This window comes from Rosa chinensis, chromosome 1 (genome assembly GCF_002994745.2).
Source record: "Rosa chinensis cultivar Old Blush chromosome 1, RchiOBHm-V2, whole genome shotgun sequence".
Lineage (NCBI taxonomy): Eukaryota > Viridiplantae > Streptophyta > Magnoliopsida > Rosales > Rosaceae > Rosa > Rosa chinensis.
The window spans coordinates 59,541,171-59,556,826 of NC_037088.1; the positions used below are offsets into that span (position 1 = coordinate 59,541,171).

General features: G+C 38.9%; 1 pseudogene; it reads right to left on the minus strand.

The window, feature by feature from the left end:
- Positions 1-3,950: 3,950 nt before the first annotated feature.
- On the minus strand, positions 3,951-7,390 carry LOC112171033 (annotated as a pseudogene).
- Between the last annotated feature and the right edge of the window lie 8,266 nt (positions 7,391-15,656).

The window sequence follows — 15,656 nt, forward strand, 5'->3', positions numbered from 1 at the left end:
AAGGGATTTCACACTATATTCGTCGCATTTATGCTCCTATTACTGGGAGAGTAACAGGCTGACCCTGAGGGGTAAAGAGTAATCCATGTCCAAGAGTGCCCTTAACATATCGGAGAATGCGTTTGGCGGCAATGAGATGTGGTACACGAGGCTGACTCATAAACTGAGACACCATGTTTACTGCAAATGCTATGTCAGGACAAGTGATAGTAAGATACTGTAATGATCCAACCAATTCTCAAAACGTGGTTGGATTGTCAAGAAGTGGGCCAGCAGTAGCAGTAAGATCAGACTTGGCAGACAGTGGTGTACTGACAGGCTTGCTCAACAAAAGATCGTGCTTAGAGAGAATATCATGAGCATATTTAAGCTGGTTAATGTGTAGGCCATTATGATGAGTAGTAACGTGTAAGCCAAGAAAATAATGAAGGGGACCTAGCTCCTTGATGTCAAAACCTCACCCAAGACACTGTATAAAGCTCTGAAGAAGGTGGTTGTTACTCCCAGTTACCACAATATCATCAACATATAAGAGAAAATAGATAATATGTTGACCATGAAGATAAATAAATAGAGATGGGTCTGCAAGACTTGAGTGAAACCAGCATATAACAGAAATAAGCTCATGCGATGGAACCAAGCACGAGGTGATTGTTTCAATCCATAAAGGGCTTTGTTAAGTTTGCAGACATGGTGAGGTTTTGATGGGTCAATAAAGCCAGAAGGTTGGACCATGAACACGTCTTCCTCAAGAATGCCATGAAGGAAGGCATTCTTGACATCTAATTGCCTGAGAGGCCAACTTCGTGAAACAGCAATAGTAATCACAGTACGAATAGTTGCAGGCTTAATAACAGGACTAAATGTTTCATCATAATCGATACCTTGCTGTTGATGGAAGCCTTTGGCAACAAGAAGGGCCTTGTACCATTCAACAAAGCCATCTGATTTCTTCTTGATTCGAAAGACCCATTTGCAACCGACTGCATTCTGAGAAGGAGAGGGAGGCACAAGGGTCCATGTGTTGTTTTTGAGCAGTGCATTGACTTCTTCTGTCATAGCCTGACACCATTCTAATTTCTGAGAAGCTTGGGAGTAACAAGTGGGTTTAGAAAGTTCCACCAAGGAGATGAGAGCGCGAGGAACAAGATAGCGAATCATGCCATCAGACAGTTTTCGGGGTTGAACAATCCCATCCCGGAGACGAGTCACCATGCTGTGATGAGAAGGTGCTGCGGTGGGTTGATCGACCGCAAGGGCTGCAGCGGGTGGAGCCGCGTCAGGTGAGGCTACTGATGGTGCAACAGAAACTTGCGGCAGAGGAACAATGGATGGAGGAACTGGAGTGGGCGACACTTGGATGGCGGAGGAATCATCGAGAAGTGGGGGTCCAGATGAATGATCGACGGTGGAGGACACGACAGGGGTCGCAGAGGCCATATCTGGGATGGAAGATGTACTTGAGCTCGTTGGAGGTGGAGCGGGAGCGATGTGGGTCGCGGTTGGGTTTGCTGCTGCCGGAACGGACCGAGTCGCCCGTCGTGGGATAGCGACGGGTATACTGGATGAGGGGACGAGCAGGGGAAGAGAGCACAGGCTCAGAGGGAATGGTGTCGGCCGGGTGAAGTTGGGTGAGTTGCAGGGGACGTTGGGAGTGTAGAGATGGGAGTTGAAAATTCAACTCGGTCAGAATGAGAGGAAATGTGACCATTGGGAGAAGAAGGCTCAGCAGGTGGGGCCAAGTCTGATGGAGGAACTGGGCTAGACAAGAGCACAAATTCTAGCGGATCAGCGGTAGGCTGTAACTGTAAATCTTTAAACGGAAAAGAATTTTCGTTAAATAGAACATGACGAGACAAAAACTCGACCTGTTTGGGGATGAAGACACCTATAGCCCTTATGATTAGGGTTGTATCCTAAAAAGACAAACTCGACACTTTTACTGGACATTTTATTGGAAACATATGAATCTAAATGTGGAAAACAAGAGCAACCAAAGACACAAAAGGAGTAGTAGGATGGAGGAGTGCCATAAAGACGAGAATGAGGAGTTGACCAATTGAGTACAGGAGTAGGAAGTAAATTAATAAGATGGACAGATGTTAAGGCTGCTTCTACCGATAAATTTTGAGGAGCCCCAAATGTAAGGAGAAGTGTGCGAGTCATGGTGGCAATGTGACAGTGTTTGCGTTCAGCGAGGCCATTTTGTTGCGGTGTATGTGGACATGAGAATCGTTGTTGTATTCCTAAAGACTTGCAAAAATGAGAAAAGGTAGTATTCACATATTCTGTACCATTATCACTCTGGAGGTATTTAATAGCCCCATTAAAAATGTTTCGAACCATAGCAACAAGAGTTTGAAAATGCGATAGAACCTCATTTTTGCGGCGCATTGGATATATCCATGTATAACGTGAGAATTCATCGGTGAACAAAACATAGTATTTAAAGCCACTAACCAACAACACAGGAGACATCCACACATCACTATGAATAATATGAAAAAGTTCAGAAGCAAATACATTATTTGATGAAAAAGGTAATTGGTGTGATTTGCTAAGTGCACAATCATGACAGAAATTATGAAAATGAGAAGGGAAACCAATAGTTGACTTTAGGGCATCTAAGACAGCAGAAGATGGATGACCCAAACGATTGTGCCAGAGAGAGGAATGGACGGTTATGAGAGCATGAGGAAGACAGAAAATGTAGGTGAGGATACGAGACCTAGTCTGATACCATGAAGAAAGTGATTTTCATTGATTTGTGCAAATGCATTCTATACAATATATAGCAGTATACAAGATTATATTTACAGAGAACTTTCAATTGTAATTACAACAATAAACAAGTTGCTCAATCCTAGCCTTGTAACTGATGCTAAACTCTAGCCATAACAGATCCTTGACAATAGCAATATCAAGCTGGAGATAAATCAATTAATGGAGGAGATTTGGTTGTTGTTACTGAAGCTTGATATGAGGAAGAGATATGCAAAGAATCTGTGGTTTTAACATTTACCAACTTGCAAACAGCCAAAAATTCCTACTAGCTACAAACTTAAAGAGCAAGCCAGATAGCTAGCTATGCACAAGAAAGTCATAGATAGTCTGCAACTATGATATACCTTCCCATTCACAGTCTCACGACGACCAAGCATTCAGTTTCTGGGATTTTTCTCCACCGACATGCTGCAAAATAAGTAAAGACAGATCAATAAAAATTCATATCCAAAGTAACTTCAGTTTTCAATTTCCAATTCCCTCACAAAACAGAGTGTCGTGCCAAACATGAGAACCAAGCCCCATATCCAAAGCAAAACTTAGCTCGAGGACAAACATGACCAGAATTCGGCCGAACAAAAATAACTCATCATGACGGCGGTTGGACGTGGCCGAGCTCACTGGCGAGTTGCAACGGAATCTGGGCTAGAGGTCGAACAGCTCCGGAGTTGGAGATCGGGGAGCGAATCGACGCCGGCTGGAGGTGGAGAGAGAGAGAGAGAGAGAGAGAGAGAGAGAGAGACGCCTGTCGGAGGTGGAGATTGGAGCGAATCGACGCCTGTCGGAGGTGGAGATTGGAGCGAATCGACGCCGGAGGTGGAGAGAGTGTGTGTTTCAGATCGGAGGAGAGAGAATGGGGTAGAGAGAGACAGAGAGAGAGATCGCAGGCATATGTGGAGTTTATTAATTTGATTGAGGGTAAAATTGTCTTTCTACATTAAATTGGGTAAGGAGGAATAAAAATCTGATGTTAGGGTAAAAGGGATAACTTTTACTTATTTTGGGGCTTTGGGTCAAAGACCCTTTATAAATTATAACTAAAAAACCTAAATCATCATTTTGGATAGTAATTAGTACCTATTAACCAAACTGATCGAATCACATTCACCCCCTTCTTTCAGACCCACTATACATATGAGACACAAAACTTAAGAACAGGTCTCCTGAATGTGCCCATTAGATGATCAAAGTGCTTTGTTACTAAAACAAGAAAAACTTCACAATATTGATCAAAGTGCTTTGTTACTACGAACATATATTAACTCGAAAGTTGACAAAGAACACTAATCACAATTATCAAACAGCAGTTATAGCCTCGGGCGCAGCTGCCACAGTGACAACTACAGCCTCAGGGGTAGTGGCTGGTGCCGGTGGCGAAGGCTTTAGGTGAGGAGGCGTATTATGCCTCAATTTTAGAAGTATCTGCCTCATCCTCGAGAGCTCAGTTGGCTTACCAGGTTTTGGACCTTGCACAACGACAATGGAAGGCTTCTTTTCTTGATCCTTCTTCCCTCTCTTCTTCTCTATTGCTGGCACCTCATTGGGAATGAGATCTTCAACTGCCTTCTAGTAGTTCTTGTCTACCTCAGCATGAAACTTCTCTTGACTGGCAACAAACATCTGAGAAGAGACAGATATTCAAAACAATAATGCCAGGAACATAAATCGCTCCTCAATTCTAACTTACCGTATCTTACAATCTAGATACCAGAGATTCTAAGCCAAGAAATTTACAGTTATGGAAAATGAAATTCGAGAATGTTTAGTTAAAGAGACTGGAGCTCCAAAAACCATTAAACCCACCAAATATCGTAGTTAGGATATTCAATACTAGCACAAAGGATAGAGAATTATGGTTTATCCATGTTACTCAGAATTCTACAAAGCAGAAATGATTTATTCTCCCATAATTAAGCTGTTGCACTTATATTCTTGGTTCTGCATTGTTAACTTTAGAAAAGAAACATCCAACCTATTCAATAATTGCAAGAATGAGGTTTCTAATAAATGAGTAGAAACTTGCAAGAACAATTGTAAGAGACTTCCATGAGATTCATTCTCAAGGATACCGCCTACAGAATCCAAACTAGATCTCTAACTAACAAGGCAACAGACACTTAAAAACTTACTTATAAGCTAATGCTGAATATAGTAGTGGATTTGAAAGATTTTAATAATATAGTAGTGGATTACCCAACATACAAACTTACTTGGAAGCTAATGCTGAATACATGATAACTCCTATCCAAACCCAATGAGATAGGCTTGCCAAGCTAAGTGAAAAGGGACTCATTTTTGATCCTTTATACAGCATTAACACCACATCTTTTTCAAGGCCAGCTACCAGGGAGATGTTGTAGCAGAGATTCATGCACTGAACCCTATATATTCTGATTACTACTTCGTTGAGTTAAGAATTAGTTCAAGTTCTCATAGGGAGATAATTACTTTACGGAAATCCAAGATTTTGCCAACCAGATGTGTCTCTTCTAGGAAACCTATTTCAACCAAGCAAATTATTTCTTTTTTTTTCTACCGCTCTCAGTCTTAAGAGAAAGACAACATTGATCAGCAAATCAAGCGTAAATACCATGTGAGTAATGAAATATCAGTATCAGCTCACACAAACTTAAAACGCATACAGACCACACTCAAAACAGAGGCAGCCAGATAAAAATTTGATATTATCTCACAGAAGAGCTAGTCAAAACAAAGAACAGAGGAAACCATAATATTCTGAAAAGTTAACTTGATCTAACCTTCTCTTTTTCCCTGTTAGTAGCTTTGTTATTCTCAGAAGTGATCTTCCTCTTCTGATAAAATTCAACCTTGAAATCTTCAGCTTCTCCGATGATTTGGCTCAAAAGCTCCTTTTCGCTCTTCTCCTTCTCTGCGAGCTGAATTGCATTCTGCCTAAACATCACAAAACTTTGGTGTACGAGATCTACCTCACAATCTCACAAGATTTCACCATTCCCTCTCCACCATCTTTCATAAAAATGTAATCAATACAAAACTGTGCTTTACCTGTTATGCGAAATGGTTACAAGAGAGTTATGTCAGGTGCCGACTAAAGCGTCGCACAATATTGAGGACCATTTCCATCTTCCCGCGCTTATTGTGTCACTATTTGAAGATCCTAGACAGGGTGAATAGACTCACAAAAATTAACTTTCTCTAGGATTGCAACTGGGTGATCAATCCTGAGAGTAGATATTGAATAGAATGTATTGAACAATCAAACAAACCAACTAAAGCAATAAAGAACACAGATTTTTGTTAACGCAGTAAACACCCTATCGAGGGAAAACATCTGCATGGCCTTTAACTCTTGAAAGACCAAACCAAATCACTAGTGAAAAACAGATTACAAGTCACAACACAAGGATTGTACTGACCGCGACAATCATTCCTGGACTGACTTGTTTACAACTCTGGGATTGCACTGACCGCGGCAATCCTATCTGGACAGACTCACTAGATGTTTTTCAAACTGTTCTCAATCCTGGAACAAACCAGTTTGACAAAATAGAAATACATAGAGAACGACTCCTTTACAATAAAGGGATTGAAAAGAACAACTATTTTCAATGCTGAGAAGAACCACAGAACTCCTATATATATAGGAGGAAGCAATCACCAAGATTCCTTCAGTTTGGTTGAAGTGTGGCCACGAGATGCAGAGGCACTGACTTCCCACTTCCTTCTTAGACAGCAAGGTCTTCATGATTACAATGAGCGGACAGCAAGGATTCCATAATAGGAAGATAAGAAAGTACAAGCAAGAGAGAGAGCCCATGCCGCGGTATCCTTCAGCATGCTGAAGAGGAACTGACACACTTGCAGTTTAAGCATATTTCATGCTTTGTCAGATTATTCCAAAGCCATAGAATTAAACAATTTGGTACGTATTTAGTTGCACATGGGACTTTGGGTAGAGTTTTGTGTTTAGTTAAGAATGCCAACATTTTAATACTAACAATCTCTTCCTTACTCGGATCCATCTCAAGGAGATATTACCTCTCCAAGATTTTCTTCCTCACTCGGATCCATCTTAATGGGATATTACCTCTCCAAGATTTTCTTCCTCACCCGGATTTGTCTCAATGGGATATTACCTCTCCTTGCCAATATTTTAATGCTTACAATCTCCCCCTTTGGCATTTCTAAACAAAACACTATTTTGCAACCAAAAGCTAGTCTCACACTTAGATAGCAGCTGCAAACCAAGCCTACCTGAAACAATTGCACAAGAAATACCAAGTGAAGCATGGGCAATTAAGGCACAAACGCACCCTAACACTTCTCCCCCTTTTTGTCTAGGAATGACAAAGGGAAAACGCTATCAACAGAAACAGAAAACATCCATTCAAGAGCACAAAATCTGCAGAAAAATGCAAAAGGCCAACTTGGATAACATTTTTTTGTTTTTTTTTTTTTTTGAACTAACAACCTTCAATTTTGAAGAACACAAGGAAAACTACATGTATCAATGAATACTCCCCCTCAATATATGCAGCGGAATTATTGAGAATTTCAAAATGCAAGCAAGCAAAAGATGAAGGACATAGTCAATCCCAGTTTTATCTTAACAAGCCAGGCAAAGAGCCACAGAGGATTGCAGACCACTTTTGAATTCCTCCAGATCCCACAGAGAAACTCAAGACAATTTGACAGTTCCTTTTTATAAACACGGCTCAAAGAGGATTTGTAGCATGTCATGATTCTTGAATTTTTGAGAACCTTGAGCTAAACCATCCAAGGGATAAGAATTGAAACACAAGAGATTACAAAGGAATGAGATGTAGTCCTATTTGATTTCATTGATCCTTATCACTCCTTTTTTTTTTATTTTTTATTTTTTTAATTTAGCTCATAATCATTGGCTTTGTTAAGCTTGAGCTTTCGAAACCATATTTTTGACCCATGTAACAAGTCTTATGTCAATGGCTCTCAAACCAGTTGGTTTTAAGGCATTAAGTGTAACAAGGAAACTCCTAAGGACATATCAACTCGAGTCAAAAAGAGGATATCTAACAAGAAAAATACCACCGGGGTGACCAAACCATTCCCTTTTCTTCCCAATCCTCATATCGTTCACCACGACCAAGGCCCGTTTACTTTGGGAATAGTCTGGCCAAGCTTCTCTAAAAATTTTCACAAAGAAGCATAAACTATAAACTACTCATCTCAAACCATCATAAAAACTGACCACAATATGACACCCCACAAGAGATTTAGGTGCAAGAGTTTAAAGGTAATAGACTTTTCAACCACAAGTAGAGCAGTGAACAATAAAAAGCTGATGCAAAGAGTCTTGAGAACCTTGAGTGACCAAGGAAGAAGGAAATTTGAACAAACTATCCTCTGATCTTAGATCAAGACTTGGTCAGTTCTTACCAGGATTGAAACTATGCACATTTTTTTTTTCACATCCTACACTAAGTGCAGCATATACAAGATGTAACATACAGCCTACATATACGAGTGAGAATATTCAAACAGTAGAGCACACTCCAATAGACTTCCTAAGAGACTCAAAACGAAGGTTGTCTAGAGGTTTTGTAAACAAATCAGCCAATTGATTTTCAGTGGGAATGAATTCCAACTCAAGTATATTTGCATCAACAAGATCACGAATAAAATGATATCGAATATCAATATGTTTTGTGCGTGAGTGCTGAACAGGATTCTTAGAGATGTTAATGGCACTAGTGTTGTCACAAAAGATTGACAACTTACCTTGAGGGAAACCATAGTCGTTCAACATTTGTTTCATCCATAACATTTGGGTGCAACAACTACCAGCTGCAATGTACTCGGCTTCGGCAGTTGAGAGAGACACACAGTTTTGCTTCTTGCTATGCCATGAAACAAGATTGTTTCCCACAAAGAAACATCCACCCGAGGTGCTTCTTCGATCATCCACATTTCCTGCCCAATCCGAGTCAGTATAACCTGCAATCTCAACATTGGAATCAAAGGTGTACACAACCCCATAGTTAGAAGTTCCAGAAACATATCTAATGATGCGTTTAACAGCCTTTAGATGTGATTCCTTAGGATTAGCTTGATATCTAGCACAAACACCAACACTAAAAGAAATATCGGGTCTGCTAGCAGTAAGGTACAATAAGCTTCCTATCATGCTTCTATACAAGGTTTGATCAACACTAATTCCAGTCAAATCCACATCAAGTTTTGAACTAGTTCCCATGGGATTTCGGACAGCAGTAGCAGCATCCAAACCAAACTTTTTCACAAGGTCATTAGCATATTTGGTTTGAGAGATGTAGAGACCATTACTCCTTTGTTGGACTTGCAGACCAAGAAAATAATTTAATTTGCCACACAAACTCATTTCAAACTCATTTTTCATGATATTAGTGAATTCTTCAATCAATGAATCTGAAGTTGAACCAAAAACAATGTCATCCACATAGACTTGAGCAAGAATTAAATGATGAGAAGTTCTTTTTACAAACAAAGTTTTGTCAATTGAACCTCTAACATAGCCTTTATCCAAAAGATGAGAGGAAAGTCTCTAGGGGCTTGTTTCAGCCCATAGAGAGCTTTCTTAAGTCTATACACATGGTCGGGATGGATAGGATCTATGAATCCTGCAGGTTGTTCAACATACACTTCTTCTTGAAGAACACCATTTAAAAACGCACTTTTCACATCCATTTGATAAAGAATAAACCTCAAATGACATGCAATGGCAAAGAGAAGACGAACAGATTCAAGCCTTGCAACGGGGGCAAAGGTTTCATCAAAATCAAGACCTTCAACTTGAGAATACCCTTGAGCAACAAGCCTTGCTTTGTTGCGGGTAATCTGACCCTTTTCATCAGATTTGTTTTTGAAAATCCATTTTGTTCCAATGACATTTGAACAGTCCGGTCTAGGAACCAAAAACCACACATCATTTCTAGCAAATTGACTCAATTCATCTTGCATGGCATTTTTCCAATTAACATCACACAAAGCCTCTTTAGCATTTTTAGGTTCTATAACAGAAACAAAACCATAAAATGTAATGATGCTAATATCTTCTTGATGCTTTGCAATGAAACATGAAAGAATAGAGAGATTGCTTACAACCCTTTTTGCTTGTCTCCTGGTTTTCAAACCATCATTCACATCACCAATGATGTCAGAAAGGGAATGATCCTTATGTACTTGCTGCTGTCCAGTTCTGTAAACTGGCTGGATTGCAGAGGTATCATCAATCTCCTCTGAAACTTCCTCATCTTCTTGGCATTCAGCAGCAACATCATCATCCTTTTCTCTCTCGAAAAGTACCTGATCAAAACTTATACAAGGAGTATGTGAGAGCACAATTGAGTCATCAATAGAGACATTAATGGTTTCCATCACAGAACAAGTTCTCTTGTTATAAACCCTATAAGCTCTACTATTCAATGAATAACCAAGAAAGACTCCTTTGTCACTTTTAGCATCAAATTTGGCAAGATATTCTCTATCCCTATAGATGTAACAAGGGCTACCAAACACTCTCAAATGGCTCACATTTGGTTTATTTCCTTTCAAAATCTCATAAGGAGTTTTTTTCAGTTCCCGATCGAAAGATGACCCTATTGATGGTATAGCAAGCATTGCTAATTGCTTCTGCCCAAAAAGTATGAGCAAGACCAGCAGAGTTTAACATAACTCTTCCCATTTCAATTAAAACCCTGTTTTTCCTTTCCACAACACCATTTTGTTGCGGAGTTATGGGAGCTGAGAACTCATGCTTAATTCCCATATCATTACAAAACTCATCAAATAAAGCATTTTCAAATTCAGTTCCATGATCAGTTCTAAGTCTTACAATGCATTTATTTGAAGAGTATTGCTCATTTGAAATTATTTTGCTTAAGTTTTGAAAGTTGTCAAAAGCATCAGATTTTTCACACAAGAATTTCACCCAAGTGAACCTAGAAAAATCATCGACTAGAACAAGCATGTACTTCTTACCACCTAAGCTTTTAGTTTGAACAGGTCCAACCAGATCCATATGCATTAAATCTAAGGGTTGTGAAGTAGACACATAATTAGTGACCCTATGTGAAGAACGAGTTTGCTTACCAAGCTTGCAACCCTCACACATACCGGTTGGTTTCCCACTCAATTTGGGCAAACCTCTTACCCCTTCTTTGGTGGTGAGCTTCACCAAGTCTTGGAAGTTCACATGGCAGAGGCGTCTATGCCAAAGATTGAGAGTATCTTCAGTTGAGGAGGAACTAAGACAAATCTGAGAAGAGATAGAATCATTAGCATTAACTCAATAACAATGATCTTTGGATCGTAGTCCACCCATGACACTCTTACCCTTACCATCAAGAACAAGACATCTCAGCTTATTGAATCTAACCTCTTCAAAATCATCACTCAATTGACTCACACTAATAAGATTAGCTTGGAGTCCTTCAACATACAACACATTTTTTAAATTTGGGATACCAGGAGCAGTTACAATCCCTTTTCCCACAACCTTTGCTTTCTTTCCGTCACCAAAAGTGACAGAACCATTGATAACCTCATCATAGAAAGATGAGAACCAGTTTTTATCACCTGTCATGTGCCTAGAGCACCCACTATCCAAATACCAAGTATCAACTCTTCTAGATGAAATAGCAGTAAGAGCAACCAAGCATGTAGCAATGGAATCATTTTCTTCAACTTGTGAGAAAGAAAAAGAGGATATAAGACACATTTCAGAGGGTTCAGAATCAGCAGGGGTAAGTGGATGAAATGACTTATTTTTCTTTCTCCAAACAGTTTTTTCTTTTCTAGGGATTGCAACAAGTTTAGCAATCCTTCCAAAATCTTTCAAGGATCTTTCCAGAGATGACTGTAAAGAAAGAAGCAAAGAGTTTTCATGAGATCCAGTAGACTTTTGAGGACCCTTTTTGAGTCGAAGACACCTTGGTCTAATGTGTCCAGAGATACCACAATAGTGACAAATGGGAATGAATCTTTTGGATGACTTAGGAACAGTTTCTTTAGGCAACAATTTACTTTTCACGAAAATAGTTGGCCTTTTAGAGGAGCTTTCTCCAGAATGAAAACCAAGACCCCTTTTATCCCTATCAACTTTGCCCATTCCAATCATTTTGGAAACCTTATCAGATCCAATTGAAAATTTTGAAAACTTTTCTTGAGAATCATGTAAGGATTTTTCAAGAGAGATTTTTTCAGACGTTAGAGAATTAACTAACCTGATTTGAGCATTCAAGTTCTCTTGCAGAGTCTCTACTTGACTTACCAATGCATTTCTTTCAATTTCCCACTTCTTCTTGCAGGATTGAAACTTCTCTGCGATCCCTGTTTTTTCTTTTTCACAAACAGCAAGTTGATTATTCAATTCCTCAATCTTTCCAATCATTATTTTTGAGGCTTTGTACAGTTGCTCGAACTTGTTAGAGGCTACCTCCTCAGAGTGCTCATCATCATCAGATTCATCTGAGGACTCATTTTGAGTGGTAGCAACAAGGGCAGCATCCTCCTCTTCATGGTCGGACTTAGTTTCCGATTCACTATCACTCCAAGAGGTTTTAAAAGCTCTATTTGATTGAGACTTAAGTTTTTTGTTTGCACAATCAGCAGCAAGATGACCATATCCTTGACATTCAAAACATTTTGGTTTTTCACCAAAAGACTTCTTTTGAAGAAACTTTGAGGACTTTGAGTATTTGTCATTTGAAACATCATCATTCTGATTTCTTTTGGAATAAGTAGAACTAGAAAAATTTCTAGAGCTAGAAGGGAGAGACCTTGCAGATTTAAGAAATTTTTTGAACTGTTTTGTGAGAAGAGCAAATTCTTCTAGATTAAAATCAGAAAGGTCTTCCTCTTTCTTCAAAGTGCTTAGAGCAATTGTTTTTTCTTTCTTACCCTTTCTCTTTTTTGACTCAAAGGTTTTCAAATTTCCCACAAGCTCATCTAATGAGTATGAATCAAGATCTTGAGCTTCCTCAATGGCAATTTGCTTAGCCTCAAAACTAGGAGGAAGAGCTCGAAGAAACTTTTTCACAATTCTATGTTCTATAATAGGATCACCCAACCCATGACATTGATTGGTAACATTGATGAGGCGACTATGGAAGTCATCAACAGATTCATCCTCTCTCATAGTCATTTCTTCAAATTCGAGCACAAGGCTTTGAAGTTTTTGTGCTTTCACCTTTTTGTTACCCTCATGAGTGGTTTGAAGTAATTCCCAAGAAGCTTTAGCAGTTGGACAATTTGTAATTCTTTTTCTTTCCTTATCCGACAAGGCAGCGAAAAGGCTATAACGAGCTTTAGTATCACATTTGTGATCAGATTGCTCAGCAACAGTCCACTCACCTCTTGGTTTAGGAATAAGATTTGAAGTTTCAGCTTCCCTTTTAGTTGGTTCTATCCAACCTTTCTCTATAATGTTCCATAATTTATCCTCTTGAGATTGCAGGAAAGCCATCATCATTACTTTCCATTGAGAGTAATCTTTCCCATCAAAATATGGAGGAGAGTTAATGGAACTAGAGACTCTATCACGATCCATTCTAGGAGTCCAGAGGAACACACTAACACAGGTTAGCGACCCGCTCTGATACCAATTGAAGATCCTAGACAGGGTGAATAGACTCACAAAAATTAACTTTCTCTAGGATTGCAACTGGGTGATCAATCCTGAGAGTAGATATTGAATAGAATGTATTGAACAATCAAACAAACCAACTAAAGCAATAAAGAACACAGATTTTTGTTAACGCAGTAAACACCCTATCGAGGGAAAACATCTGCGTGGCCTTTAACTCTTGAAAGACCAAACCAAATCACTAGTGAAAAACATATTACAAGTCACAACACAAGGATTGTACTGACCGCGACAATCATTCCTGGACTGACTTGTTTACAACTCTGGGATTGCACTGACCGCGGCAATCCTATCTGGACAGACTCACTAGATGTTTTTCAAACTGTTCTCAATCCTGGAACAAACCAGTTTGACAAAATAGAAATACATAGAGAACGACTCCTTTACAATAAAGGGATTGAAAAGAACAACTATTTTCAATGCTGAGAAGAACCACAGAACTCCTATATATATAGGAGGAAGCAATCACCAAGATTCCTTCAGTTTGGTTGAAGTGTGGCCACGAGATGCAGAGGCACTGACTTCCCACTTCCTTCTTAGACAGCAAGGTCTTCATGATTACACTGAGCGGACAACAAGGATTCCATAATAGGAAGATAAGAAAGTACAAGCAAGAGAGAGAGCGCATGCCGCGGTATCCTTCAGCATGCTGAAGAGGAACTGACACACTTACAGTTTAAGCATATTTCATGCTTTGTCAGATTATTCCAAAGCCATAGAATTAAACAATTTGGTACGTATTTGGTTGCACATGGGACTTTGGGTAGAGTTTTGTGTTTAGTTAAGAATGCCAACATTTTAATACTAACAATCTCTTCCTTACTCGGATCCATCTCAAGGAGATATTACCTCTCCAAGATTTTCTTCCTCACTCGGATCCATCTTAATGGGATATTACCTCTCCAAGATTTTCTTCCTCACCCGGATTTGTCTCAATGGGATATTACCTCTCCTTGCCAATATTTTAATGCTTACACTATTCTGGTAGATTAGGTCCGATGCTGACGGACATGGCCCAATAGCTATATTTCACTAGATATTTATGAAAATTTAAAAACTATAAGCTAAATGCAATTTAACATCTTCAGGGCCGACCCTATGAGTTTAGAGGCTCAAGGCGAAAAAAAATTTGAGGCACCAAATTCAGCAAGAGAAATTCAGAAAAATACCAAATTTGACACAACTTAAAGTGTAAACTGTAGGCAGGAACAGTTTGTCTTTGAGGATTTACGAAAAATTCATTTGTGCAACAATGAAGTTGAAATTTTGCAGAATGAAAGCTGACATATCAAGGTACAACATATTAAAATTTCAAACTAATCAGAGTTCTAGAAGTAAGGGAAACAATGGATGAAAAAAGACTGAACTATCAGGTTTTAGAAAAACATTGCAGCAGCAAAGTCAAATTAGAAATTCCACCAAAAATTCATTTTAAAACCAATTGACAAGAAAACAATTTTGAAACAACTAATAAAATGTCTAGTTCAATATATACAAAGACCAGAGGTTAAATGATTCAAATAGAAGTTCAAATCTCAGCAGAAAGTCAGAGGGTACACTAAAAATTCTGGAACTTTTCCAAAAGCAGTCTAGACTTAAAAAAATCACCGGAGATTCATTATACATCCAAATAATATGAAACTTTCCAAATCCCTTTTTCACTAGCAGAATAGAAACCTATCAAAATTTCACGATATTTAGAGATCAATAAGTATGGCAACACAAGGCTCAAAATTAACAGATCAGCAGGCAGCAGCTTTCTCAAAACATCATGCTCATTAACTGATTATATTATATTAAATTTGAATGAAATTGTGATATCCTTGTTTTGAATGAAGAAATAGCTTGAATAAACATCATGCACCACAATTTCTTCAAAACTGAAAAGAAAAAGCTTAAAGATCATACCTTTTTGACTTTTTGGAAGATAAAATTAACTCTCATAGACTCCTACTCTCCTTCTCCTTTTGGCTTTTCGACTTTTCTTCAGCAACAGTTGAGAAACATTTTGGGATGTTCAATCACAATTGGACTTTTCTTCTTCAACCACAATTAGGAAGCAGAGCGTGAGAGACTGAGAGCATCAATGTTTGCGTCTTCATAGACGCTAAAGGCTCACATTGTTTCGATTTTTATTTTTTTTTATCTGCAGGCCTACATAATTATTTTTTTAGGCCCCTAAAATCTGAGTTTGAGGCCCCCCCAAAATCAGAGGCCCTAGGCCTAG